The sequence below is a fragment of the Pteropus alecto genome, unplaced genomic scaffold (genome assembly GCF_000325575.1).
Source record: "Pteropus alecto unplaced genomic scaffold, ASM32557v1 scaffold71, whole genome shotgun sequence".
NCBI classification, from domain to species: domain Eukaryota; kingdom Metazoa; phylum Chordata; class Mammalia; order Chiroptera; family Pteropodidae; genus Pteropus; species Pteropus alecto.
In genome coordinates this window covers 7,218,280-7,224,398 of record NW_006433024.1, presented here as the reverse complement: position 1 = coordinate 7,224,398, position 6,119 = coordinate 7,218,280, and positions in this window count along the sequence as shown.

The following is a 6,119-nucleotide window of genomic DNA, read 5'->3' as shown; positions in this document are numbered from 1 at the left end:
TGATTAGTATAGTTATACATGAAAATAAAAATACCACCCCCCCCAAAAAAGAACTAACCTACTGTATTTACCCTGCTCTAGGTTTGAGGAACCCAAGTCCTCCAACACTGCTTTGTGTACAGTGGATAAGAGACAGAGAACTCAGAGAGTTAATAGGCTAAACCATACTATGCATGAGAGATCTTTGTCTATACTTCTGTTGAGCTATCAGGGGAGAGTTGGGGAAAGAGGAAGGAACAAACACAAATCTCATAAAAGTAACAATAAATTGTTATTATAATGCATTAAATTTAAAAATTCATTAAACATTTGCCATGCCAACACAAATATTTCTGTTGTCATTAATTTGACCATTATCTCTTGTACTAGACAGAAAGAAAAATAAAGAATGCAATAAAGGGAGACTATAATCAGGTAGGCAAAACCTTCCTACAAATACCCAACATCCTTCCGCTTATATATTACTGGCCAGAACTGTGTCACATGACCACACTTAAATGTTAGGGAAGCTGGGAAATATTTTTTTTTTTTTTTAAAAAAAAGCATGTAGCTGGTGCAAACAGAATGGGGATTCTGTTAATAAGAAAGGAAGAATAGATTTTGGTTGAGTAACTAATCATGTCGAACACAGTCCCTTTTGGTACACACTTTCATAATAAGAACGACCATTTTTTCTTAGAATTTATCACTTACAAAATTACGTACTTGCTGTCATTGCCATCAGATCATGAGTTCTAAAGAGGGCCGACTATGTATATTTTTTTTTACTGACCATTTTATTTTCAGGAACCAGCTCATTATCTGTAACATAATAGGCACTTAAAACATAGTTGTTAAAAAGTGAATAAATTCCCATTATATTTTCCTAGTTCAGGCAAGTAATACCTTCTACCTGGTTTACTATATTTCTACCTCACATTTCAATTAGTCTCCTTGCTTTCACTCTCCTGGCTAAGTGATCCCTTTAACATGATTTATGACCAAGTTAAATTACTCAATACTTCACCATTACCTTAAGGATAAAGTCTGGATTCCTGAACATGATTTACAAAGACCTTAATGCCTTGATACCTATTTCCCTTTCTTTCTTCATTATTTACCTTCCCCTGCTTCTTTATATAGTAACTATTTTTAGTTCCTGAAAGTAGCCATAGTCTCTTTGTTTACTTGAGGTATAATTTACATATGATAAAATTCACCTTTTTTTGTATATAGTTTTATGAGCTTTGACAGATGAATAGAGTCATGTGACTAACACTATAATCAATATATAGAACCTTTCCTTTACCCTCCAAAAGTTTCTCATGACACTTTGCAGTCACTTCTGCCTTGTTTTCAGTCTCTGATAACCAATAGTCAGTTTCTGTTCTTTTTCCATAAAAAGCAAAACAAAACAAAACAAAAAAACAAATAGAATCATATGGCATGGATCCTTTTGAGTCTGAATATTTTTACTTAGCATAATGCTTTTGAGATTCATCCATATGGAAAATATATTAGTAATGTGTTACTGTTTATTGTTGAGTAGTCTTCCATTGTATGGATGTATCATTGTTTATCCATTCATTAAAAAAAAAATTGCATCGTTTCCAGTTTGGGGTAATTATGAATAAAACTATAAACATTTACATACAGGTTTTTGTATGAATGTAAGTTATCATTTCACTTTGGAATGGGATCACTACATTGTATAATAAGTGTATATTTAACTTGATAAGATATTGCTTTCCACACTGTTTTCCAAAGTGGCTGTACCACTTTGCTTTTCCACAATAATTTTTTTTAGTGCTCGCCCTTTTGTCTGTCTCACTATTACTCCACTTGTCTCCTTAACTCTACTTACTCATAATCATACTTTAGGTTTCAGCTTGGCAATTGCTTTCTTTGGGAAAGTCTTTCCTGATCCAGGTCTGGACTGATATATCTCCTCTGTTCCATCATACTACTGTATATCTCCTCAAAATCACATGATCTAAAAGAATGTAAAAATAACTATTTCAGTGTCAATTTCAACTAAGCTTGCAAGAATCCAGAACCAACTAACCTGATATTCAAAGAGATGTGCTATTCTACCTTAGTAGAATTTACAAAGAAGGTAGCCTATATCTACTTTTCAACCATAGCTTACTTAGTACTCATTCAAAGATATACAAAAGAATGAAGGTTAAAAGTTTGGGAGAGAAAATTTCCTTGAAAAACAATTGAGAGTCAGGCTACTCTGTTCTTCATGGGGCAAAAAGAGGGTGCTTCCATTTCTCTTCGAGACGAGTAAGAGAGTGTTCAAGAAGACCATTGGACAGTTTAATCCATGTTCCCTAGTGTCTGTGGGAGCACAGCAACTGGTGCCAAATCTTTTTCTGGAAAGGCCTAAAATTGCAAGTTTATGACTTGACAGCTGCCGTGATTGATAGTGGAAAAAGAAGAGCTGAATGCAATGGGAAAGTCATAGATATCTAGAATTTTCAGGGCAAGGGATGTGCGAGTAATTTTCATGGATTGATTGGGAGCTATATAATAACCTTCCCACACCCATCTTAAAAAGAATTGACATAAATGTACTGCCTGGAGGGTAATGAGATCTCCAACAGAGTCTGTGTCCGGTGGAGTCTCTCTAGTAGAGACATTGTTTATAGAAAGGGAATTAATGGTGCAAGATCTGCCAGGTGATCACCTACAAAAGCACTCTGAGGGAGGTCAAATACAGACCATGGCCACACAGTAGTACAGGACCTTTCCTCCCATTTGCCTCATTTTCCTCAGATCAACACCCTCAAACTAGAAGAGATAGTGAAATCTAGTGAGCGAGAAGGGAGAAGAATTAGAGAAGAGGAAATAAAAATGATAAATAATTTATTCATCCCCTATATTTTGACAGTCAGCTTGTAGTCAGTTATTTAATATTATTTAATTGATGATGCAAATAAACATTTTAGGAATAGATTTTTGTACATATTTCCTATCATTTCCTTAGACAACATTCCTACATTTAGAATAATTGCAACTCAAGCTTCTAACAATGTGAGACTCCTAAAACATAATTTTTAAATTATAGCCCAGAAAGTTATGGCATTCAGGGAGCAGAAGGAGGAAAAGCAAAGCCAAACTTTTCATTTCAAATACATCTTTTCTGAGGTAGCTGATGTAAGTGTACTATAGGAAATAACAACAGGTACTAGGCGTCTGGAAATAGAATGAGGAAGAGGTCCTGGCCATGTCACCTGCCTAATGAGCCATGGTACTACCAGGTAGGGTTGGGGATGACTACCTCCTTGTTTTTCCCAGAGATGTTGCAGGATGTGTGCCCAAACTCGATCTTCCTACAACCATACGCAAGTCCCTGTCAGGAGCAGAGTGTGATGGTAAAATATAGGCTCCCAACCATCAACTAATATGACCAAGTCGCCAAATTGGGAAGAGAGCAGAAGCAGTAGTGGGGTGGGAAAATAGAGGGAGAGGCTATAATGAGCCCAAGACATCAGGCTGCAGGGAATGGGTAACTGACAACCTTTCCCAGAAAAGAAGTGGGAAGCAGGACTATATGTAAGCTAAGCTACCGAGTCCCCAGTGCGTCCTCCATTGTCCTATTAGATTTCACTTACAAAACACAAATTCGAAGATAAAAGTATTAAGGATTTAGAGATGGCAACTGCAAAGAGCACAGGGCTCTTCTGAGCATCAGGTCCTGTGCAACTGTACTACATGGCTGACCACTTACAAAGCTGACCCCAGTTTTCATTCTCCGAGTTTAGTCAAGGAGGGAGTGAGAAAGGGTGCCCTGTTTAAAGAGACTATATATTGATCCTGTATAGATTTGTTGTTTTGGTAACAATATAGTACAATGATTAAAAGTCTAAGTTTAAATATATGTATTCAGACATAGAATTGAGTTCCAACTCTTCATGACAGATGATTTGGGAAAAAATTCAAATCTCTCAAAATCTGTGTCTGCCCTTATAAATTTTAGTATATGTGCTGCCGAAGCAAGCACTCTACTCATAAAAATGCACTAAAGCATACCCCAAAATTTCAAGCAGCTTCAAAATATAATTTATATAAAAGATTCAACACAGAGCCTGGCATATACTATTGTAGTTAATAAATGTTTGCAATTATTATTATTGGTATCTGTGATAAATTCAAATTTGGAGATTACAGCAAAATATTAGTCACTAAAAATGCTTGTCTCATAGCTAGTGTGCTAGCATAGAGGCACATTTGAAAATCCTGAGAAATTTAATCATCACACTGAAAAATGCATTGAACAATAACTAAGTCCCAGGCACTCCCTAAGTATGTTATGCTCATTATCTTATTCCAGTCCCATAACAACTTTTTAAGTGAGAATTTTCAAGCTCTTTTACAGATGAAGAAACTGAGGATGAGGAATGTTAAACAAATGCCCACTATTTAATAGCCGAGAAGAGAGCTAAAATCCAACCTCAGTCTATCTGACTACCAAGTATATGTTCTTAACCCCTCTGTCATATTGTTTCATTAATGAATCGCAAATGTGGCTGCATATTTCAAATTTTTTTTTTAAAATACCATGCTGAGGACCCAACCTAGATTATTTTAAGACTATTAAGGAGCGAAGAGCAGAAGTAACAAAATGTATATATTAATATGTGCTTCAGGTGATTCTCCTGAGCAGCTAAGGTTAAGAACGAGCTAGTCTAGATGTTACAATGAATCTAGAAAGCTCTTACCTTAAATACATTATGTGTTAAGTCATATTAGCAAGCCATTTTGAATTTACGGAGAGCAATGGAAATGCCAGTCTCTTCCTTTTATTTATTTATTTTTTATCCCAAGTGAATTTTAAGGCAAACACCAAAGAACAACGATTGTAAGAAAGCAAAGTTATTCTTTTTTGCACAGGAAGAAAGAGTTGTTATTGCCATGACCTCGAACAATCTTTTATAGATGGGTGTGGGAGTCTGATTTATTTTTTCAAATTCAGAGAAGTAAAAGCATCTGTGTATTGACCTGAAAGAATGTGTGGAAAACATAGGATGAGAAGAATTACTGCATAGTTTGGATTGAGAAATGTCAGAGTGGGTGGATGTGAGATGATGGAAAAGAAGTGTGTCATGAATACTTCATAACTGGGCCCCTGTCTCCTTCACATTTGTAAGTGTCAATTATAATGGGATGAATAATAGTGTTGAAATGCGTGCTCTGTGATATGTCCCTTTACTCAAACAAATACGAGGCAATCTGGATAAAACTATTACCCAAGGCCAGCACATGCAAACCAGAGATGTGGTTGATGATTTAATCCCCAGTCAGAACTAGAAGATAATTTTCCAGATAATTGCCCACTTTATTCAGAAAAGGGAATTAATAAACAAAGTTCTGAGTCTCTCATATATTCTACTCATTAATTTTATTTTTCAGAATAAGTTCCTAGAATGACATAAAATCAAGAGACTGTTGTGTACAAAGACATACAGGCCATGGCTACAGAAAAATGCTTCCATCAGTTTACAGCAGGTAAAAACCTGACCAAGTCATGTCAAAAGTCACCAAGCCAAATAAAACCCTACTGTAAAACTGCCACCATTATGTAATCTGTACATCTTTAAGTTAAGAAAAAAACTCAAATAATGAGTATGTTAGAGAATTACATATAAGTCTCCATAGATGTTTATAATAGATATTAGAACAAATTGACTGTTTCTGGAAAAAATATCTCTGTTATGTTAGACAAAAGTACCAAGTACATTGGAATTTTGCTCTAACAGCATTAAAAATGGGACCTAATTCATGATAATATGGAAGACATTTGTTTTAAATAACATAGGTTTTTGAGTGATGATTGAATTCAATTTTGATTTTTCTAATACTAACAACATATTCCTGGGCAAGTGACTTTGTGTATTTGAATCTAATGTTTTTATATGTAAAATGGGAATAAGAATCAGCATTCAAAATTATTCTGGAGTTTATAGATGATATCCATGAAGCAGCAAATCTAATTTACCTAAGAACTACTCTATCAGTGATGATTATTATTCTATTATGTTCTTCTTATTAGAAGTCAACCCACTGTCTCAATATCTTACCAAAGGCCTATGGTTTCATATCCTGGGACTCAGCCACGCATTGTCCCACGTCTC